Consider the following 25,376-nt stretch of genomic DNA (forward strand, 5'->3'; position numbering starts at 1 on the left):
ACTATTTTGGGGATCTGTATGGTGGTTCCCTAGGAAAATGGGAATCAGTCTGCCACAGGACTCAGCAATCCCCCTCTTCGGCATTGACCCAAATGATCCACATCCATGCAACAAAGACATGTGCTCAACTATGTTCATAGCAGCACTATTTGTAATAGCAAGAACCTGGAAGCAAACTAGATGCCCCTTAACTGAAGAATGGATAAAAAAGATGTGGTACATCTACACAATGGAATAATATTCAGTGGGGAAAAAAGGGAATTTTGAAATTCACAGGCAAGTGGATGGAATTTGAAGAAACCATCCTGAATGAGGTAACATAGTCACAAAGAGATGAATATGGTATGGACTCACTCATATACAGTTTTTAGACATAGGGCAAAGCTTTACCAGCCTATATAATACATACCTCCAGAAGAACTAAGATACAAGGAGTATTCTAAGAGATTCACATAAAGTCCCTCACAGAAGGGGGAAGGGACAAGTTCTCCAGAGCACATGAAGAGTGGGGAGGCAGTGAATGGAGAAGGAGCTAGAAGAAAGAGAAAGGGAGTAGAGGAAAGCATGTGGGACTACGAAGATTGAGTTAGGGGAGGAATAGAAGTGAGAAGGGGGCAGAGAGACAGAGAGAGAGAGAGAGAGAGAGAGAGAGATAGAGAGAGAGAGAGAGAGAGAGAGAGAGAACACAAAGAGGGAGCCATCATAGGATTGAAGAGAAAACTGCACCTAAAGAAATGTCCAGAGATCTACAAGACTGACCCCAACCAACAATTTGAGCAACAGTGGATAGGCTACCATAAACCATAAAAGCCTTTCTCCGATAATGACTTCAATGACTAACTTATCCACCATCATGTAGCCCTCATCTAGTACCTGATGGAAACAGAAGCAAACACCCATAACTAAACACTTAGCTGAACTAGAATCCAGATGCAGAGAGGGAAGACAAGGCCATGCTGCAGAAACACATAGAGACAGCTTACCTGAAGAAGGAAGAGCTAATGGGCCCCCAGCCTGATAGCTGGGAATCCAGCATGGGACTGACTCAGACCCCCTGAACATGGGTCTCAGCTAGAAGGCCTTAGCAGTCTAAGGGACCTCATACATTGGAACCAGTATGTATTCCTTTTGCACAAAAGGACTTTGCAGACACATCCCCCATGGAGGGATACTGACTTAACCTAGAGACAGGAGAAAAGTCCTAGTCTCTACTCCAAAAGACGTGACAGATTTAGATGACCCCATCTGAAGGGGATCACCCTACATTAGGAGGGGGGATGGGAGTGTTTCAGGGTGCATGTGAGGGTGGGAAAGAGGGAAAAAGCGAGGGAGGAAGGGAGGAAGGAAGAGGGGCCTGGGATCAATATATAAAATAAAAATAAAGTTATAAAGCAATAATAAAAAGAAAAATACAGCTAACAAACTAATCTCCTGAGATAAGAAGAACAAGGCTTATTTTAGGTGAGACTTTAGGGGATTTGTATTCCTATCATTCTAAATGTCCCCAATGTTGTATCCTTTCTTTTAGAACCTAATTGCTGACAATGTATATTTTAAATAAGTTATGACACGAAACGTCTTATATTTTCTGTGTGTAATAACCTGGTTCTTAAAGATTTCAAATGAAACTTTCTCATCAATTCCCACCATTGAAAATTTCATTTCCTCTTTTTCCCATTCCTTGCTTTTCTTTGTCCTTCTCCTTGCTGCAGAGACAACACTTGCCTACCACCTGCTTAGTATTCCAGCTCTGTCTTCTCTTTTCAGAATGCTAAAGCTTCTCTCACTGCAACACTGTCAGAAAGAGGCTCTTAAAGAACTATAGAAAATTGCTAGGAGGCCTGTGTAATGTCATCCAGAGTCTCTCTCCACAGAAGATACACATTTTTTCACATCTATTGTGATTGCTTATTTTACTGTGAATGTAATGAATTCTATAAATCTATGAGTCATTTCTAATCCCTTGACAGGTTGTATATTTAAAATGTTTTTGGTAAGGATTCACTGAAATACATTATCAGTCATCTGGTCTACCATCTGTCACAAATATATTATTTAGTTACCATTACAGCTTTGATCCACATTGCTTTGTTGTGCTTCATAAGAATCAGTCATAGAAGATAGCCTTAAAATACATATTGTCTGATTTTTCACATTTTGTTTTTGATAGTAAAATTAAGGTATAGAGATATTTTGCTTCTTAAATGCCCACTTCAAATAGGAGATAGTACTATCACAAATCATGGGTAGGTCAGAGTGCAGGCTGCTTTGTGTAATATAAGCCTAAGCTTAGGATCATCAGCTCACTGATGTCTTTCAATGAGTATGTACTATCTCAGTGTTTATAATCTCAAATGTTCTCTAAACTTTCTTCCATACTTCAGTGTACTTCTAAAAATGTTTGTTTTGTATTACAAGAGACAATTTTCCTTTATCTATCTCTATTCACAATACCTGTGATATGGGCCAAGTGTTCCCTATTGGGAAGATTTTAGAAGCATTTTTAGTTTGGGGTGGCTATCCCTTTTCTACATAGGAGCTTAACTTGCAAATGGCTTCTGCCATCCCTCCCTTCTGTGTATTCATTTTAAGTCTCAGATCAAAAGGCAGTGTTTATTCTTTTTCTTAAATCTTGAGCAGTTAACTAAAAAACATTCAAAATAGTAGTCTATGGCTTCTTGAAATGAGGTCATAGAAGACCTGAGACTATCTTTTGGAATACTGTTTATCAGAAAAGTTCTTACAATTCAACCATGTGCTACCAGAACATGGCCTAGATGGAAAGGCTACATTATCCTACTTGACAAAACCCAATAACTCAGGAATATGCACCTGCTTTCAGCTATGGTAATAATCCCACCTTAATGCTCTAGCTAAACAAACTCCTCTTGAATTAAGGCTTTTATTTGAAATTATCCAGAAAAGATACACCCAGCACTAGCTGATTCAAGTCACCCCAAAGAACCAGCATAGATAAGGATATAATTGTTATTTTAAACTGCTGAGATAGACATTAAATAGCACTATAAAGTAAATGCATTAGGAGAACCATCTGCTTACTCTGAGGCAGAGTGTCCAGTACTCAGGTGTCTTCTGTGAAGAAATAATAATGTTACCAGCATCAAGAATACAACTTACCAAAGGATGTCCCTGTGAGCCTAAGAGAATTTCACACAGACCCACAGCTCTATCAGTTCCTTATTCTGTAACCTGGGTAATAGATGTGGAGTCAATGAACACCTGCCATCTCATTGCTACTAGTGTTATTATTATATCTGTCTTAGTTTTACATGTATTTTATAACTTCCTTTTGTTTTAATGATATTGCATTATTAGTTATGTGGAATAAGAGAAAATCACAGGCTTCGTTCCAACAGTATAGCTATGATAGTGTACTTGCATTTCCTATTGCTCATTTATTTCTCTCTCCTGTCAGAATGTACTAATAATACTCATTTTTACAAGGTTACTGTAAGAACTCTGTGCTCAGGTTCAAGTATTTTCTCTTTCATATCATCATAAGTGCATTTTAACATTGTATTTGGATACCCAGGGCTTTGGCATTCCTTTTTTTTTTTTTTTTTTTTTTTTTTGGCTTTTCCCTGCATATTGCTGATATATTTACATGATAAAAGCAAAGCAGGAACTTAGGTAGGAAACAATTTGGTATGTATTTAATTTTCTTTTCTGGAGGGTTTTGTGACTGTATGTAAATTGTAAATGGATAAATTGTAGTACCAAAGCAAACTGATCATTCCCAGGGCAAACAGTTTCCTGAAATGAATGTAGTAACACTTACTAGGAGGTTTATAGAAGCTGGCTCTCCTGGAAGTTTGGAAAAACAGCTATGAGAAGGCTGAAAGACACTTAAGAAAATGCTCCACATCCTTAGCTATCAGGGAAATGCAAATCAAAACACCTTTGAGATACCATCTTACCCCTGCCAGAATGGCTAAAATTAGAAACACCAGTGATGACTTATGCTGGAGAGGATGTGGAGAAAGGGGAACCCTACTCCACTGCTGGTGGTAATACAAACTCGTATAGCTATTTTGGAGATCAGTATGGTGCTTCCCCAGGAAAATGGGAATTAGTTTACCACAGGACCCGGCAATCCCCCTCTTCGGCATTTACCCAAATGATCCACATCCATGCAACAAAGACATCTGTTCAACTATGTTCATAGCAGCATCATATGTAATAGAAAGAACCTGTAAGCAATCTAGTTGCCCCTCAACTGAAGAATGTATAAAGAAGATGTGGCACATCTACAAAATGGAATACTACTCTGCAGAAAAAAATAATGGAATCTTGAAATTCTCAGGCAAGTGCATGGCACTAGAAGAAACCATCCTGAATGAGGTAACCCAGTTACAAAAAGAGGAACTTAGTATGTACTTGCTCATATATGGATTTTAGACCTAGAGCAAATAATCAACATCCTATAATTCACACCACCAGAGGAACTAGGATATGAGGTGTATTCTAAGAGATTTATATAAAGTCCCTCAGTGAAGAGGGAAGGGACAAGTCCCCCAGAGCACATGAAGTTGATGGGGGCAGTGAATGGAGAGAGAAGTAGGAGAAAGAGAAGGGGAGAAGAAAGCACATGTGACTAGGAAGATTGAGTCAGGGTAGTAATAGAAGACAGAAGACAGAGAGAAAGACAGAGAGAGACAGAGAGACAAGAGACAGAGAGAGAACGAACATAAAAGAGGGAGTAATTATTGGTTTGAAGCGAAAACTGAACCTGAAGGAAGGTCTTGAAATCTACAAGATTGCTGCCAACTAACAATTTGAGCAACTGTGGAAAGGCTACCATAAATGCCCTTCCCTGATAGTGAGATCAACACCTAACTTATCCCCCATCATGGAGGCCTCATCTAGTACCTGTTGGAAACAGAAGCAAACACCCATAACTAAACACTGAGTTGAACTAGAATCCAGATGCAGAGGGAGAGGACAAGATCAGGATGCAGAAACACATAGAGACAGCTGACCTGAACAAGGAGGAGCTAACGGGCCCCCCAGACTGATAGCTGTGAATCCAGCATGGGACTGACTCAGACCCCCTGAAAAATGGGTCTCAGCTAGAAGGACTGAGCAGTCTAAGAGAACTCAGACAGTGGAACTAGGATGTACTCCTGGTGCACAAAAGGACCTTGTGGACACATCCCTCATGGAGGGATATTCCCTTAACCTAGAGGCAGGAGAGAAGTCCTAGTCCCTACTTCAAATGACTTGACAGATTTGCATGACCCCACCTGGATGGCATTGCCCTACATGTGGAATTGGGGTGGGGGGATGGGAGAGAGGGTGGTCATGGTGCATGTGAGGGGAGGAGAGGGAAAGAGGGAAGGTGGGAGGGAGGGAGGTAGAGAGGGAGGAAGAGGGAACTGGGATAGACATGTTAAAAAAAAATGGTACCTAAAGCTAGACATGGTAGCACACAAATTCACCCCTTGAGAACAGAGTTCAGGGTCAGCCTAGTCTACATAGTAACATCTAATCTCAAAAGTGATATTTATTGAATTTTTTATCAAGTCAATTATTTTTAATAAAAAAGAAATAAAAACATCAGCAATTAGCTAAACAAACACAATGTGGTGTTTGCACATGTCTGATTTAGTTTTAATTTCAACAGAAGTTGAAATTTGAATTGAATTTGAATTGAAACATTCTATATACCATCTCACACATATTTAACATATGTATTTTACTGTGTGAACATGTGTATATACCCATAAAGCCATCATCCTAATCAAGAGAAGATCGTATTATCACCTGGAACATTACTTCCTGATTGTGTAGGAAGTGATTCTTGAGTGTCATCTTCCTAATTTTAATGGTACAATAAAGCACTCTATAGCCACCTCCTTAAGTAGAGGAGAGACTTCTTGATCCTCTTCTCTATTCATGATGGAATAATAGAAGAATGACAATGAGCTTGTTTCTTTCCTTTCCTCCCTCCCTTCCTTTCTTTTTTGGGGGAAGGGAGGGAGTGGATGAACAAATATGCTTATTGGGGTTAATTACAGGAGCATAGATGATTATAGGTCTGGAACCCTGGAGCTGGAGCTTGTTGTATATCTTTCTTCTTCTCAAGTAGCTTGCTCTGAATCCAAGTAGTCCTTGATGCTTATATAACCTTTAGGAGAGAGGGTCTGACACATATGATCTGTTTTTAGGAACTTCCTTTGACAATTTCCCCATGGAGCAGAAAGGGGATGGGAGGAAGAGAGAACTGAGATTGATACAAAAAACAGGATTGCTTCTCAATTAAATTATAAACAAAAAGAGGAATGGGAAAAAAGAATACCAAAATTATAAAGGGAGTTTCTGTAGGCTTGTTTCTTTACTAGTAGTCTGTACAAAAATTTTTACAGAATCCATTTGTCTTGCAAAATTTAAATGTTAGTTTATTTAACCAACAATGTCCTCCATTCTCCTTGTTGGGCATTCACCCTTCTATTTCCATTAGTTGGACTATTCAGATATGTCATATCATTCTGCATCTCTCCTTTTAATCACTTGATAGACAGTGAAGTTATTTCATGTTCTGATATTGGCTCTGAGGATAGTGCTGCATGAGTGTGATGATGGAGCTACAAGAACCTGACTTACATTCATCTCAATATACACTTTAGTGAGATTTTTGGTCACGTGATATTTCTTTCCCCCCTGCCTTGTGAATTTATGAGGAATTTTCTTTCTTGTTCCTATAGCAATAGCAACATTTTACATCCCTACACAGTAAATAAAGGTTCTATTTTTTCTACATTCTCATCAACATCTACCTCTTTTCTTTAGGATAGCAGTCATCTTTGCATGTGTAAGATGATCTCTTACTGGGATTTTCTTTTGTCTTCCCCTAAGGATAAATGGCTAAGGGGAGATTTACTTGTATATTTGTGAATTGTTGCCCTTCTTTGGGGAATATCTACTCAAGTTATTTGTAATTTTTTTTTCTGTCATGAAATATCTTGTTTTCTCCATCTATTTTGATTGAAAGCTTTGCTGATTATAGTAGTCTGGGCTGGTATATATGGTCCCTTAGTATCTGCAAGATATATCCAGGCCCTTCTAATGTTGAGAGTCCCCACTGAGAATTCTTGTATAACTCTGTTAGGTAAGCATTTATATGTTCTTGGCCTTTTCCTTTGCAGTTTTTCATATTCTTTAGTCTGTATATTTAGTGTTTTGATTATTATGTGCTGAGAAGAATTGTTTTGTTTGTTTGTTTGTTTTCGTTCAGTCTATTTGGTGTTATGTAAGCTTCTTGTACCTTTATAGGCATATCCTTCTTTAGGTTGGGAAGTTTTGTTTTATGATTTTGTTGAATATATTTTTTGTGCTGTTGAGCTGGGCTTCTTCTTCTGTTCCAATTATTCTCTATTATTCTTAGATTTGGTCTGTTTTGGTATCCCAAATTTCCTGGACATTTTTGTTAGTAATCTTTTAGATTTAACATTTTCTTTGACTGATAAATTTATTTCCTCTGTGGTATCATCAGTGCCTGAGATTCTCTCTTCTGTCTTTTGTATAATATTGGTGAGGCTTGCATCTGTAATTTGTGTTTACTTACTCAGGTTTTGCATTTCTACTTCTACTACTTCTGTCTACTTCAAGTCTTGAACTTTCTTTTATGTGTTTGACATTTTTATCTTGGCTTTCTTGAGATTCTTTAGGGAATTTATTGCTTTCTTCCATTTTGTTTTGTTCATTCTTTTCCTTGATTTCTTCAAGAAATTGTTTTTCATTTCCTCTTCAAGGGCCTCTATTATCTTCGAAAAGTTATTTTTAAGGCCAGTATGTGGTGCTTCAACTTCCTTAGGATGTTCAGGTTTTGCTATCATAGGATCACTGAGCTCTGATGGTACCATGTTATTGATTTGTTCTTAGATTGGCATTTAGGCATCTGGATTTAGAATGACTATAGATTTAGGTGTTGATTCTTGTGTTTGTCTTTGTTGGAAGGACATTTTGTCCCTTTGTTTTCTATTTCCTTTTTTCTCATTTGGTCTAGTTAGCCAATGGTTGTGGTTTCTGAGAAGTCTTTCAATCCAGTAGGGTGTCGCTGCTGAGGTTTGTAGGGTCTTGTGTCCTTATGTCTAACCTGGCCTTCTATAGAGTTGAAGTTTTCTTCTGAAGTTGCAGACAAAAATAAGGATCCCAGTGGAGGAGGTGATATTCTTCTAACAGGTATGGCCTATATCTGAGCCTGTGTAGTTTGCTGGAGTTTCAGAAAAGTGCTGGCCACGGAGAGTATGATAAGGTTGGTGAGATTGGGCAGTGCAGTGCATCTTGGGGGAATAGGATCCAGTGGATGGCAGGAGTTTAACTAGTAGTAGGGTTACTCACCTCTTGCTCTTGAGTTATAAGAATCCTTACATATTTTATATATTTTGCATAATAAACTCTCTCTCTCTCTCTATTGCAAATACTTTCAGATATTTCAGATATTATTTAAGGTAGTGTAATCACCATACTAACATTACTTACCAGACTGCTTTTTATTAACTCATAATACTAATGTTAGATATCAAACTGCTTTTTATTAATATGTATCTTTAAATTTATTTCAGTAATGTTTTATTGGTTTTGGCTTATATACCTTTACCTGCTTTGTTAACTTTAATCCTACATATTTTAATCTTTATGATGCTCATGATAAATACATTAATTCAAATTTTAGGGAATTATTTGTAAGTCTACAAGATATCAATTGATGTTTGGATGTTAATTTTGAATGCCTATAACTTCATTAAATCTGTTGATTAGTTCTAGCTGTTTGGAATGGGTCTTTATGTTTTTTTTTTTTTTTTTTTTAACAAAAGTCTATATAATTTTCAACAGAAATAGTTTTGCTTTTTATTATCTGATTTTTAAGTCCTCACTCTATTTTTGTTTTCTAATTCTCTGGTTAAGACATCAGCAGAGTAGAAATGACAAGACTGACATACTTGTTTTTAACTTAAAATTAACCTTCTAGTTTCTCACTTTTGGTTCTGAAGAAAGTAGTGGATTTATCATTCTAGGTTACTTTTTATTGGCATGATACAAACAATGGCAAAAACCAATTTAGGGGTGGAAATAGTTTATAAAGCTTACAATTCCAAGCCATAATTGATCATCAAGAAAGACAAGGCAGGGATGGAAGCAGAAACTATGGAAAATTTTACTTAATGATAGTGCTCTATGGCTCATAATAAATTAGATTTAATGTAAAACTCAGGACTACTTGCTCAGGAATACTGATATGTCATATGAATATCAACCAAGATAATCTCTCATAGACCTGAACATAGGGCAATCTGGTTAAGACAATTTCTCAACTATGATCTTTCTTTTAAGGTGACTCTAGACTGTCTGATTTATAAACTAACCAGAAAAAGTCATATATGGCTTTATTAAGGATAGATAAATACCTTCTTATTCAGTTTATTGAGGGTATTTATAACAAGATGCTGATTTTTGCCAAATGTTTTTTTTTAATAATTGAGATGATAATGTAACTTTTAAAATGTATTAATTTTACATCCTGACTGTGGTTTCTCCTCCCTCCTCTCATCCCACTCCCTTTCTGTCCCTTTATCCACCAATCATCTCCTCCTGTATCTCTGCTAAGGAAAGGCAGGCCTCTCATTGATATCAACAAAATATGGAATATCAAACTGAAGTAAGACTAAGCAATTACCCCAGTATTAAGGCTAGATAAGGTAAGCCTGTATAAAAAATAAGGTCCCACATTTTGGAAACCCTCAGGAAGACCATTCTATACAACTGTTACTAGCAAAGGGCTAGTTCACTCTCATGCAGGCTCTCTAAATATTCATTCAGTCTGTGTGAGCTCCTATGAGCCCAAGTTAGTTTATGACTTGGATATATATATATATATATATGACCCCCGATCATTTAATCCTTTGTCTCTTCAGTAGGGTTCTTTTAGCACTGAGTTTCTGAGTTTGACTACAGGTCTCTGCATCTGTTTTTATCAGTTTCTGGGTGAATTCTCTTTGATGACAGTTGGACTTGCTAATACTCTATAAGAATACCATTATGCTCCTGAGTGAGGTAACCCAGTCACAAAAAGAACATGATATGTAGTCACTCATATATGGAATATAGATATAAAGCAAAGGATCACCAGCCTACAATTCACACTGCTAGAGAAAGTAGGATACAAGGAAGAATGTAAGAGATTCATACAAGGTCTCCCAGAGAAAGCGGAAGAGACAAGATCTCCTGAGCATATGAGGGGGGCATGAGTGGGAAGGGAGTTAGGAGAAAGGGAAGGGGAGGAAAGAAAAACTTGGGACCAGGAAGATTGAGTCAGGGGACGAATAGAGGAGAGCAAGAAAAGAGACACCATAATAGAGGGAGCCATTACAGGTTTGGAGAAAAAAATGACACTAGAGAAATGTTCAGAGACCTACAAGGATAACTCCAACCAACAATATGAGCAATAGTGGAGAGGCTACCTTAAATGTCCTTCCCTGATAATGAGATTGATAACTCACTTATATGCCATCCTAGACCCTTCATTTAGTAGCTGATGAAAACAGAAGCTCACACTCACAGCTAAACACTGAGCTGAACTCCCGGAACCCAGTTGCAGAGAGGGAGGAAAAGCGTCAGGACCAGACTACAGAAACCCATCATTGGACCGACTCAGACACACTTAACATGGGTCTTAATTTGAAGGCCTGGACAGTCACCTTTCACTTGTCTCTTTTAGCACTCTCCCCTCTATTGGTCCCAACCTAACACCTCCTACTCCCATCCCCACCTACCACCAGTCCACCCACAAAATCTCATCTGATTCCCCTTCCCATGGGCATCTGAGAGTACCTCTTGAGCTTTCCTTGTTACCTAGCCTTTTTGAGTCTGTGGTTAGCCTTTACTTAATAGCAAATATCTATCTATAAATGAGTATATGCCATGTTTGCCTTATCTCACTCAGGATGATTCTTTTTCAAGTTATTTCCATTTGACTGAAAATTTTATAAGTCATCATTTAATAAATTAATTAGTTTTTTCACAGCTCAATCACAGTTTTCTCTCCCTCTTCTTCCAGTCTCTCCCTCCAATGACCTCTCTTCTCCCATTCACTCCTCCTATCTCTTCAGGCAAGGGAAAGACCTGTCATACATATCAGCTGGCCATGGCATATCAAGTTATAGTATGACTAGGTACCTCCTCTCTTATTAAAGCTGAATGAGGAAACCCAGGAGGAGGGAAGAATGACAAAAGCAGGTAACAGAGACAGACACAGCACCTGTGCCCACTATTAGGAGTCCCACAAGAAGCCCAAGCTACACAACTGTAACATATGGGCAGAGGACTGAGGTAAGTGCCATGTAAACTCTGGTTGGTGGTGCAGTCTCTGTGAGCTCCTATGAACCCAAGTTAGTTGATTGTGTGAGTTTTTCTGTGGTATGCTTGGGCTATTTGGTTAGTCCTTCTTCCCTTATTTCACAGGATTCCTTGAGGTCCACCAGATGTTTAGCCATCAGTCCCCAGTATGTGCTTATATCAGTAGCAGGATGAAGCATCTCTTACATCAACAGGGATAGGCAATGAGCTATGACTACAGAAGAATATCATTAAGAATCATTTCATTGACTTATTCTTTATCAGTCATGTTTGGTTCTATCCTAATTCCCTGGACTATACAACCTCTGAGTCCTGTCCCTCTAGGCAGTGTCAGGGGTAAGGTCCCCTTCATGGTACAGTTCTTAAGCTAGACCAGTCATTATTTGGCCACTCACATAATTTCCGTGTCACCTTTATCCTAGCATATCTTGTAGGCAGGGAAAATTGTAGGTCAAAGGTTATGTGGCTGGTTAGGGTTCCAATTCCTCCAGCAGAAATCTTACCTGGTTACAGTGGATGGATGATTGAAGCTCCATATCTCCCATTGGTGAAGCCTTAGCTAGTGTCACCCTCATAGATTCCTGAGAGTTTCTGTTTTATTAGGTGTATAACTTATTCCAGAGATGCCCCTGATTCCAGCTGTCTTTCACAGTACTCTTTCCCTCCATCCTCCACTGACATGGTCCTTCCTTTTCCAACTCTCCCATCTAATCCTCTCCCACTGTCCACCAGTGAAGTCTATTCTATTTCCTTTTCCCAGTTAGATTCATGTATCCCTCCCTTGAGCTTTGCTTGCTACTTAGATTCTTTGGCTCTGTGGATTTCACCATAGTTATCCCTTACTTTGTGACTAGATCCCACCTGTGACTACATATATAATGTTTGTCTTTCTGGGTCTGAATTATCTCACTAAAGATAATATTTTCTAGTTCCATCCATTTGATGGCAAATGTCATGATGTCATTGTATACACAAATAATTGTGTAATTTTCTATATTTCTTCATCCATTCTTCAGTTGATGGGTATCTAGGTTATTTACAGTTTTTGGCTATTTATGCATAAAGTTGCTATGAACATAGTTGAGCAACTGTCCTTGGGATATGGTAGGGCATCCTTTGGATATATTCCTAGGAGTGGTATAGCTAGATCTTGGGATAGATTTATTCTCAATTTTCTGAGAAACTGCCATATTGATTTCTGAAGTGACTGTACAAGTTTTATACCACCAATAGCAATGGAAGGATGTTAACCTTGGTCTGTATTCTCTCCAACACAAGTTGTCACTTGGATTTTTGATAATGAGCCATTCTGGAAGAATTCTATCTATAGATAGAATTGTATAGTTGTCACATCCTTAGCCATCAGGGAAATGCAAATCAAAACAACTTTGAGATACCATCTTACCCCTGCCAAAATGGCTAAAATTAGAAACACCAGTCATGACTTATGTTAGAGAGGATGTGGAGAAAGGGGAACCCTCCTCCACTGCTGGTGGGAGTGCAAACTCATACAGCCATTTTAGAGATCACTATGGCGATTCCTCAGGAAAATGGGAATTAGTTTACCACAGGACCCGGCTAGAGTCAGTCCCATGCTGGCTTCCCAGCTATCAGTCTGGTGACCTGTTAGCTGCTCCTTGTTCAGGTAAGCTGTTTGTATGGATTTCTGCAGCCTGGCCTTGTCCTCTCCATCTGCATCTGGGTTCTACTTTGACTCAGTGTTTATGTATGGGTGTTTGCTCCTGTTTCCAACAGACATAAGTTGAAGGCTCCATGGATAAGTTAGTTGCTGATCTCACTCACCAGAGAGGGCATTTATGGTAGCCTTTCCACGGAAGCTCAATTGTTAGTTGGCAGCAGTCTTGTAGTTCTCTAGACCTTTCTTTGTGTTCAATTTTATCTTCAAACAAATATTGGCTCCCTCTTTTATGCTCTCTCTCTCTCTCTCTTTCCTGTCTTTTATTCCTAACCAGGCTCAATCTTTCTGGGCGCACATGTTTTCCTTTCTTCCTACTTGTTTTCTCCTACTTCTCTCTCCTTTCTCTGCCCCCTGTACTTCACCTGAGTTCTGGGGGACTTGTCCCTTCCCGGTGCTGTGAGGGACTTTATATGAATCTCTTAGAATACACCTCATATCCTAGTTCCTTTGGTGGTGTGAATTATAGGCTGGTGATCCTTTGCTCTAGGTCTAAAATCCATATATGAGTGAGCACATACTGTGTTCCTCTTTTTGTGACTGGGTTACCTCATTCAGGATGGTTTCTTCAAGTGACATCCACTTGCCTGTAAATTTCAAGATACCATTATGTTTTTTCTGCAGAGTAGTATTCCATTGTGTAGATGTGCCACATCTTCATTAACCATTCTTCAGTTGAGGGGCATCTAGGTTGCTTCCAGATTCTTATTAATACAAATAGTGCTGCTATGAACATAGTTGAACAGATGTCTTTGTTGCATGGATGTGGATCATTTGGGTATATGCCTAAGAGGGGGATTGCCGGGTCCTATGGTAAACTAATTCCGATTTTCCTGAGGAACTGCCATACTCCTACCAGCAGTGGAGGAGTGTTCCCCTTTCTCCACATCCTCTCCAACATGAGTCATCATTGGTGTTTCTAATTTTAGCCATTCTGGCAGGAGTAAGATGTTACCTCAAAATTGTTTTGATTTGCATTTCCCTGATTGCTAAGGATGTGGAGCACTTTCTTAATTGTCTTTCAGCCTTTTTGATTTCCTCTATTGAGAATTCTTTCTTCAGTTCTGTAACCCATTTTTTAATAGGGGTGTTTGGTGTTTTTTTGGCTAGTTTTTTGAGTTCTTTTTATATTTTGGAGATCAGCCCTTTGTTGGGTATAGGATTAGTGAAAATCTTTTCTCAGTCTGTGGTCTGCCGTTTAGTCTTGTCCACTGTTTCCTTTGCCTTACAGAAGCTTCTAAGTTCGAAGTGTTCCCACTTATTAATTGTTGCTCTCAGTGTCTGTGCCCCTGGAGTTATGTTCAGGAAGCGGTCTGCTATACCAATTTGTTCAAGGGTACCTCCTACTTTCTCTTCTAAGAGGTTCAATGTGAATGGATGGATGTTGAGGTCTTTGATCCATTTGGACTTGAGTTTTGTGTATGGCGACAGATATGGGTCTATCTGCAGTCTTCTACACACCCTCATCCAATTGTGCCAGCACCATTTGTTGAAGATGCTGTCCTCGCCCCATTGTATACTTTTAGCTTCTTTGTCGAAAATCAGGTGTTCATAGGTGTTTGGGTTAATGTCAGGATTTTCAATTAGATTCCATTGGTCTACCTGTCTATTTTTGTGCCAATACCAGGCTGTTTTTGGAACTATAGCTCTGTGGTAGAGCTTAAAGTCAGGAATGGTGATGCCTCCTGAAGTTCTTTTATTGTATAGGGTTGTTTTTGCTATCCTGTGTCTTTTGTTTTTTCCATATAAAGTTGACTATTATCCTATCAAGGTCAGTGAAGAATTGTGGTGATTTTAATGGAGATTGCATTTAATCTGTAGATTGCTTTTGGCAAGATTGCCATTTTTACCATGTTGATCCTTCCTATCCAAGAACATGGGAGATCTTTCCATTTTCTGGTATCTTCTTTAATTTCTTTCTTTAGAGTCACAAAGTTCTTTTTATATAGCTCTTTTACTTGTTTGGTAACCATTACACCAAGATACTTTATGTTGCTTGTGGCTATTGTACAGGGTGATGTTTCTCTGATTTCTTTCTCTGTCTCTTTGTCGTCTGAAAAAAGTAGGGCTAGCGATTTTTTTTTTTTTTTGAGTTTATCTTTTATCCTGCTAGTTTGCTGTTAATTTCTTACCTTTCTGCAGAAACTAAATATTTGTGGCTGACTTTAGATTTTATAATACTGCCTGTTGGCTCTTAGAGCATCTGGATTACTTTGTTCTGTTTTTATTTGATATGTACTATCTGAGCATACATTTTAATTACATTTAAACTATGCCTAATTTTGAGAGGTAGATAAGCATATATATACATTCAAAGGGATACATTACTTAAAAAACAGCAACAAAAATAATGAGCAAAAAAAACTAGTGAGGTGCATCTAGGATAAGCAACTGATTTTATAATCAGAAACGTTTCAGTTGCATGCCTTACTGAACAACTGATTGTCACATGGCTTCTTTGAGACTCAATTTTCTTAACTATTATAATACCATCTTCTTTTTTAATTTCTTTAGAAATGTATTATCCAGAAAGTACTTGGAAGGTTCATAGACTTAATTGCTTTAGAATATAGTTTATATAGTAAGCTCCATAACAGGTAAACAAGAGGATGTGAAGACACAAAAATTCCTGCATGATCCTGGTCACTAAGAAAGTCAATATTCATATTTATTCATCAAGCATACACTGCTTAATTATATGCCTCAGACTCTATGTGTGACCATGGAAGACTGAAGGGGATAGGTAGATATATCACAAACTACCTAAGTAGTTGCGATCCTGTGGGAAAGATGAATTGGAATAGCAATGTATCAAGAAAACTGATAGTACTTAAGGAAGGGTAGAACCATGTTTTGAAGAAAATATGTATAGTTCAAAATCTAAAAAGTAAATAAGAATAATAGGAATAAAGAAAAAAAAAGTATTCTGTGGTGATTCAGATTTTGTGATGTTCATGTTGGAAAATCCAGAGATTTTGAGGAAAATAGGAATAATTGGTGTAGGCAATTAACAATGTAGAAGAGATAAGAATAGAAGAACAGCCAGGTGGTGGTGGCACATGCAGAGGCAGGCAGATCTCTGTGAGTTCAAGACCAGCCTGGTCTACAAGAGCTAGTTCCAGGATAGTCTCGAAAGCCACAGAGAAACCCTGTCTTAAAAAAGAAGAAGAAGAAGAAGAAGAAGAAGAAGAAGAAGAAGAAGAAGAAGAAGAAGAAGAAGAAGAACAAAAAGAACAAGAAGAACAAAAAGAACAAGAAGAACAAGAAGAGGTCAGGGAGTAACTGAAAGAGCTTGGTTATACTTTATTATTAGGTCACTTGGTGTAGGAATATTGGTGGCTTTCAAAGCATGTTGGTGAAATATCTTTCTATTTTAGAAGTGTAGCTAAAAGTGCATTACAGAAAACAATCAGGTAAGAGTCCTAGTCCTCTAGGAATATTGGTTAGGAGTCTGATTGCAGAGCCTAAACAGGAGATGGGACGGTCTGTTAATTTTGTGTATGGAGAGAAATTTAAATGACTGACTTAGTGAGAAGAATAAGAACCAGGATTTAGACTAGTGACAGAATTCCAAATTTAGATATGAAGCCATAACAAAGATAATCAGGAGGCAAAAACATTTTAAAAGTGTTTTATTTCTGGGGGATTTTGGGTGCATAGGAGCAATAGGGATTGGGTGAGAGTTATCTTTAAATATTTTGGTGATACTTAGGAAGAAAAAGTCACATGCAGAAGAAAATTTGGGTTACTTTCTTCAGAGAAGCTGGTTTAATAAAGCTTTACTTCCTCCTTTTTAAAAATCTTTGTATATTTAATTAGGCAATCAATTGGCAACACAAAATTACAAAATTACAAAAGTTTTTCAAACTATCAGAACACTGCCTCATCTGAGGCCAAGTAAAATATTTTTTGCTGAGACTCAGGAGGCAATCGAAAAAACAAACAAACAAACAAAATCACATATGCATTTCTCTAAAAGCCAGAAGATGAAAAATCCAAGGCAAAGATGTATCCAGTGTAAGGTGCGGGACGTGGCTATTTCTTCCCTTGGCAGGAGACAGATGGGCAAAAAAGAATGAAAAAGAGCAGAGTCTCAACCAATATCTGCCAGCATTGATTTTTGTTATTGGTATTAACCTGTTCATGAGAGTGGAATCCTCAGGAGTTAAATGCTCCCCACTAAACTCATCTCTCAATACTGCTGCATTGGGTAGTAAGTTTCCTACACTGGGTTTTGGAAGTAAACATTCAGACCACAGAAAACATAGAAATACACTTAATGCTATTCTTAAAATTATTCACTTTTTTATTTGACATTCTAAACACACAAGCAAAACTCTTTATTGTAAACATGCCATTTTTATGCAGAATTATAGGTATTAAAGGATTGAGGGTTTGGAATAACGTTCCTTTTTTGACACTAATACCTGATTTTCAAGAGGCTTGTTCAAATACAGTTTTGCTAATAACCATCTCTTTTCATAAAGTGCCATGCTTGGAAAATGTGGAGCCTAAGCAATCAGACACTGCCAATTAGACATTTCTTTACAGTCTAACTGAAGTCTAATACAATATTATATATTTCAATTGACATATTTTAATCCAATTTGAGATAAATAAATTTAAGGAGTCAGATTAGATTATTAAGACATAAAATATAATAGTTGTTACATACACTGAGAGATCAGTGTTGTCAGACACTGAACATTAGCAGGCTGAGTTTATCCCAGATATTAATTTAAATTATACTTGAGGTAGCTTTTCTGATATCTCAGACTGACATGCTACAGTCTTACATGATGCCTAAATTCACATTTTGCTTTCCTAGTATACTGTCAACATTCTTTGCTTTTATTTTTAAATTGTTAGCATTTAAATTTAGATTATTTTACTCATATTCCTAGATTTCTAGCTTGTTTTAGTAGGATGTGATATCTGAGATTATTTTCTTTTTAAATAATCATTATACTCTGATTAGTATTTTCTTTATTACATTTTAGATGCTGTGATACCAATACTCAAACTAAAGCAACTTCAGGAAGGAACACTTTGCTTTTTCTCATAGTTTCTACTGTTGGTTTGGGAAGTCACAGCAGCAGAAGATTGCAGTAGCTGTTTATCAAGAAGCAGAGCAAGATGAATGCATACAGCCGCTCAGTTCCCATTCTCATGTACACTGTCCAGGATCACAAGCAAGAAATGGAGGAAGGTGAAAGCACATGCTACTTAGTTCCCACTCTCTGTGTAGAAAACCCAGGATCTCAATCAGACAATAGCCCTACCACAATGGTCAGGTCTTCGTAACTCGATTAATGTTGATCCTGCATAGGCATTCTCAGACTTTAGTCTCCCAGGTGATTCTATGTCAAGATGATAACACTAAACACCATAGACATTATACAGTATAGTTGCTCACATGTTATATTGCTGAAGACTAGTATCAGTTGCCATCAGTACTTTTCTCTAGAATTTTATTTAAAATACTGCTAAATGTAGCATTTTTATTTATTACATATTCAAATTTCTCTTTTGTTAAGTAGTTTATAGGGAATGTATATGTGGGGGGAAATGATAAGAAAAAAATTTTGAGGCTTGCAAAGTTCTTATTTACATGAATATTTTGGCTTATTAGGCTGTTGACATTGGTTCAGCTTTTTTGTTTTGATTTTTATAATTTTGGAATTAAATGTCAGAAAAACCCAAAATAGAGGAACAGGAATTTTTTTGAAATTCCCAGTGAACTAAAAGAGCAGCAGAGACCACTGAGTCAATAAAACTCCTCAAGGTGTTGGACACAAGTCTTGTCTAAATTTCAAACAAATACAGTGACTCATACATGCAGGAAGGCATGGTTGCCGAAAATCCCACCCTAGCAGCAGAACAAAGCTGTCCACATAAACAGAAATGGCCTTTGTGTTCACCAAGCTGTTCCTGCTTCAGTTTACTCTCGGGAAAATATTATATTTTGAGCTTACACTGGGAATGGCTGCTTTTGGTGAGTCATCATCCCTTCCTGACAGAGGCATAGTTCTTGTAATGAAAATGATGGAAAGCGAGCACCAAGTCCTATCCCTTTCTGAGAAACTATATGCAATTGATAGTTCGGGGAGAAGGAAAGCCAGTTTTCTTCAGTGAAGTGACACTGGATATATCGACCACACTCCAGGGAATAGTTAGCCAATGAAAACAGGATTTCATGTTTCCTTCCTTGCTTTTTGTTTTAAAGAGAGACAGGGAACATGAAGTTGTGTGGGTGTGGAGGTGGGGGCATCTGGGAGGAGATGGGGAGAAGAAAGACTTTGATCAAAATACATTTTATAAAATTTTCAAGAAATAAATAAAAACATAAAAATAATAGAATTTAAATAGGCTACTCAATGGAACAAAAGAGGGAAATCAAATGTTTAGAAGACATTAAAAATAAAATAATAAAAGTCTCAATAGCATGAAGTTGTTGTTGTACAGATTAAATAATAAATGTGTGTTTGCAACAAAAAGAATGTATGGACAGAATATATTGATGTCAGTCAGACAATAACCATTATCTTCACCAATAGTATATCAACCACCTTATCTAACCAGAAAATTCTCATCTAACAGTATAGTTTATATTTAAAATTCTATCTTTTATTTCTGTCTGAGATCTGAAATCTTAACAGTTATAATTTTGTTCTTTCTTTTCTTTTAGAGACCAGTTTTTCTCTGTGTCTTAGAATTCATTCTGTAAACCAGGTTTGCCTCAAACACAGAGATTCACCTGCCTCTGCTTCCTGAGTGCTGGGATTAAAGGCATGAATCACCATGCCTGGCTTATAGTTAGAAATTTATTTCTTTACTTACTTTTTCTAAAATTACATTTACATGCCAATGGATACTCACAGAGGCCAGAAAATTGTGTGAATCTTGGAAAGGGAGTTACATGTAGGTGCCTGTGAATCACCGAGTAGATATGGATTCTGGGAAGTGAATTGGGGTCCTTTGGAAGAGTGGCAATTGCTTTTAATGCCAAGCCATCTCTCCAGCAGCTAGAGTTAGAATTTATACCTCTCCTTCATTTTATTTGACATTTATTTATTTTTGTTCAGTGTGTATGTGTATGCGTCTGTCTGTGTGTTTTATGTGTGAGAGAGTATGTGTGTGTGTGTGTTTCTGTATTTGTGCATGTGTTCTTTAGTGCACTCAAGTACCATTGTGGGCAGGTGCAGCTCAGAAAACAACCCTTGGAGTTGTTTGTCTGCTTCTCCTCTCATGTAGTTTCCGGGAGGGGGTGTCAAAGCCACTTTGTCAGGCCCAGCAGCAGACATTCTCACATTGTCAGCCCCCTGCTAATTTGTTTAAACTTTTATTGCTGTAAAATTGTAGTTTGTCTTGTACAGGAGAATTTATTTATATAAATAGTCCCTTAGGAGCAGCTTCCATGTTATTAATTTTTATCTCCACAGGATATATTAGGAGGATTGAGATTCAGAACATGCTTACCATATTAAATGCTTCTAGGTGACTAGCTACTGTTTCCAAACTGATCTGATACCCATGCTGCTTCATGCTATGATAAAGTTGATGAGGGTATGAGAGGAGAAGGAAAAAACAGCTGAAAGAAAACCTACAAATCAATGGCTGAACTATTTATACTTCTTATGAGTACTTTTCTAGTTTTAACAAAATAGCTAACAATATTAAGAAAGCAGGGGAAAATTCACCATCTCCTCATACCAAAACAATGTCCACAGAATCATCTTGCCACATCAATGTTTGTTATTTGATGTGTTTCCAATAGAAGATCGCACCAGGGATAAGTGCACATATAAGAAAATTGAGCACTTACTATTTACTTGAAGCTTTTCTCCTGAATTTAAAATTGTGTTAGTTGTATGCATGCCTTAGTGGTAGTGTCTGTGTATCATTTGTGAAGCTCTGGGCTACCCTTCCACCACCTACTGAACAATTTGAATACTAATACTTTACTTTGGAAGTGCTAGATGCCACATCAACTTTTAAAATAATTGAGACAGGGGCTAGGGAGATGGCTTCATGGGTAAGAGTGTTTGCTGTGCAAGCATGAAAACTTGAATTCAAATTTCAAGCACTGAAATAAAAAGCTGTCCTGTGGACAAAGACAACCAGACCTTCTGGGATCAGAGGCTAGGCAGCTTAGCCAAATTATCAAGCTTCAGACTGAATGAAAAGCCCTATCTAAAAGCATTAAGTTGGAAGAGTTAGAGGCCTCCATATGTTTATGCATGGACACACCACCATCCCAGTCCCATGCATCTCATATAAAAATGCCATAAATACCTGAAAACATCAATTCAGTTAAATATATACTTGCTACAACATCCAGAGCAAAGCATATGTCCCCATAGACTTACAAGCATATGCTCATAGTAATTTTATTTATAATCATCAAAAGCCTAAAGCAACCCAAATGTTTTCAATTTGAAAGTATGTAAAGAAATAGAGATATTCACACCAAGGAATATTTCTCAACAATAAAAAGTTAAAACAAGGAGTTTCTGTTGGCCTTCTTGCATTACAACCCTGAAGAGGCTTTCAGGAGTATCTTCAGATCAAGACAAGCCTATGCTGCAACAACAATACATGACCAAAAATGCAATGATGTGTGACACTCTCAAAAACTTTCCAATTAGTATGCCACAGAAGTTTGTACATTGTACTCTTCTGTTGTTTGACATTAATATATGTATATATATATATATATATATATATATATATACACACACATATATATATATATATATGTATATATATATATATATGTGAAGAAAACTCACAGATGGTTTCTTTACAAGACCATGAGAGTTTAGTGATTAAGGAAAAATGTATACTGTCCTGACTTTGGTGCTGTTTCTTATGGGAGCATAAGATATTTTCAAAATATAATTTTATATTTAAAGAAAAGAATATTAAACTTCAGTTAAAATATCTTAATTATTACTTTGATCTCACAGCTGCAAGGAAAGTGGACTTTACTGATTCAGAAAAAAAAATGTGTTACAAAATCATAGAAAATAAGGCTGGTCTTTGGGAGCTCACTGGTGAGCACCTTAGGCATCATATTATTACTGTTGAATAAAACCATTGAGAAGGAAGCAAACCTGCAGACAACTTATCTTATGACAGCAGCCTCTTGAAAGTAAAAGACATTGTGCTGATGAAAAAAAGTGGCCAGTGTGAGTTGTCTTTGAAGCAAAATGCTGCAGGATGGCATATTTGTTATAAACTGTGAATTTCCAATCAATCTTCATATTTATATTGTTTATATTGATTGATTTCCTCTTTTAAATTGTGTGTGCTACAAGTAATTTATGAACCAAGAAGAATAGTTATATATTGTTTGATGAGATATGCATTTTCCAATAATTTTTAAGCTGTGTGCTGTTCATCACAATTTGGTTATCTTCTTTTGCCACAATACCATAGTACTAAAGAATCAATATTGATAAAATAAAATATTGTACCAGGATCTCCATAACTGAAGGAACCATGAATAAACGTCAAAAAGTAGACACCTTTTTGCTAATCTTTAGACTAATCCCATTGCAAAAGGACTATGGTAGACAACAATGCTGTTGGTGAGTTAGTATTAATTCAACAGCTGTTCTCTGATATCTTGCTGTGTAAATACTGCACTGTGCAGTGCCACAGGCCTCAATGTAGGCATCAATGTTGTTCTTATATCTGCTAGACTTGCATACTGTGGCTGTCTGATTACTCAACTATTACTGATCATAAAAATTATTTTACGTTTTATACTGTAGGTAAAAGGAGAAAATTTTCAATTTTATCCATCAATATAAAAAATATTTAGCAAATGTTCCAGAACTCCAGGAAGTTACAAAGGAGGGATAGATGGATGAGAAGAATGAGCTATGGAATGCATCAACTTGTAACTATAGTCTAGGCAATGTGACAACACTTTATTTCTAAAATTTTCATTTTCATTTGACACCTATACTATTGTAGGTGTCAAATATAAGGCAATGATATTTTTAAGTGCATAAGCAATAAATTATAGTTCACTTATCTACATTTTTAGGTCTGAATTATGAGGTAAATAGAGGAAAAGAGGTAGGCCCTATCTTGAAGACCGTATGCTCTGAAACCTAAAACAATGACATGAATTCACTCTGAAGGAACCTATTGGCATTGCCTAAGAATGGGTAACATAAAGATACATCCACACCCGTCTAGGATGATGTCATGCTTGGTGTAACTACTTCCTATCTGCACTATCCCTGATATATCATTTACCATCAGATTTGAGAGGGTCCTAATGGCTCTATCTCTGTAGTAGGAGCTGTATGATATGCAACATCAGATTTGTGGGTTTTTTGATGATTCCAAAATTCCATAGGATAATTTGATTGAATTTCTTTCACTTTCAAACAAAACCATCACTTCCCCAAAAGATGGATCAAAAATGAGCTATATAAGAGAAGCTATGGGAAGTTGGCTAGAAAAAAAGTAAGGTATCCCAGAGAAGAGAATGCATATCTCAAGTATTAAAGGAAGCTTGTAAAATGAGGATTGCCTTGTTTCTAAAATGTTGATTGTTACCATAGTGTTATGCCACATGTGTGTCATAACACAGAAATTTAACCAAGAGCTGTTTAACTATACTAAAATACTTTTAGTAAGAAAGTAAAATCTGGATCAACAGTTTAGAACATTGTCTGCCCTTACACAAAATCCAAGTTTGATTTTCAGTATCCACATGGGGCAGCTTACATAACCTATAACTCCAGGGAACCTGACTTCCTCTTCTGGTTTACAAAGGCACCTACACTTGTAGTATACACTCAGATGCATACACACACAGAGGCATGTAAAACAATCTTTCTAAGGGAAATTAAGGATCAAAGTCTCCCTTAACATGGCATACTTACTCATATAGCTTGAAACTGCATTAAACATAATATAATACAATATAAATGCAGGGCTGAAAATGCTGGAAATGAAGACTTGCTTCATTTAGCAAAAAGTGTCTATGACTGATTACTATTTAATCATTGTTTGCTTTTAATTCCCTTTCATTGTAAGAAAGTAAAAAAAAAAATACAAAATTACCACAATTTAATGCTTAATTAGAGGGAAATGATGATGATAAAAGGAAAAGATGTGATGCTTGTGTTTCTGGCTTGGGTTGAAATATCAGAATTCACTGAAAAGAGGCACATATGTAGGGCAGGGCTCAGACTGAGTTTCCTTTTTTTCAGTTGCTGTCGTATTCTCTGAACACCTTTATTTCCTGGAAAGCATGGTAGTATCATATCATGCTGTTCTATGCCTTTGAGTGTTGGAAAAGAGAAGAATATGACTCATACAGAATTAATCATAGTCTTTCTTAGAGAAATTTGGATTTGGAATTGAGCTGTGCTTGATGAAATTTAAAATACATTAATATAAAATCAGGCAGTAGCATCAAAAACTGTGTGTGATGAGTCTGCCCTGCAGAAAGAGAAAAATAGGTGTTTGTGCATAGTAAAGCAGAAAAAAAAAAAAACATAAGGAGAGAGAAAAAGAATGCCAGTGAGATTGAGTACTACTTTACCTCGCTGTACTGCCTAATCAATGAAATACACACTGTTCCCTTGAAAGATAACAGTTACATTGTCCAGTGTTGATGGGTGCCTATTAGGCTATGTTCACGAAGGAAATTTGCTTCACACAGACTTCCATGGAAACCGTTTGTGGCCTAGGTATTGAATCAATTACCTGTGTTTAAGAAGGATGCTTAAACCAGCTCTGATCACATCATGGGAGGACTAGAGCTTTCCAGTAACCAACATTGCTGTAAAAAACCCAGATGCTGAATCTCCATATTTCATGCATGCACCATAAGAGTTGGAGTCTTCCTAGTAAGGGACTAAAGGCTCATCCCTGTAGGCTGTCCTTTCATTCTGCTCTCTTTGTTAACACTTACCTGACCTTGGATGTTCCACATATGCAAGAACTGGCTTTGACTATTACCACTGTGGAAAATACTTGCCCTCATTAAGAGCAATTGCAGCAAACCGGGTATACTCTTATCATTGATTAGTTCCATTTTTATGACAATGTTAGTTTGCAACACATTTATTTTCTTTGAGCTCAAAATGTACTATTATTTTTATTACTACCTACAAAAAGCTTTAAAAGAGCAGAGAGAAATATAATGTTCATTTTTAAGGTTTCCTGTTCCTTAATTGTCACTCCTGTCTATCATCCTCAGTAACTAAAGCCACGGAAAATTTCCTTAACTTTTGGTAGCGATGATAGCAGGTAAACACAGTATCTAAATGAT

This window comes from Phodopus roborovskii, unplaced genomic scaffold (assembly GCF_943737965.1).
Source record: "Phodopus roborovskii unplaced genomic scaffold, PHOROB, whole genome shotgun sequence".
Taxonomy (NCBI): domain Eukaryota; kingdom Metazoa; phylum Chordata; class Mammalia; order Rodentia; family Cricetidae; genus Phodopus; species Phodopus roborovskii.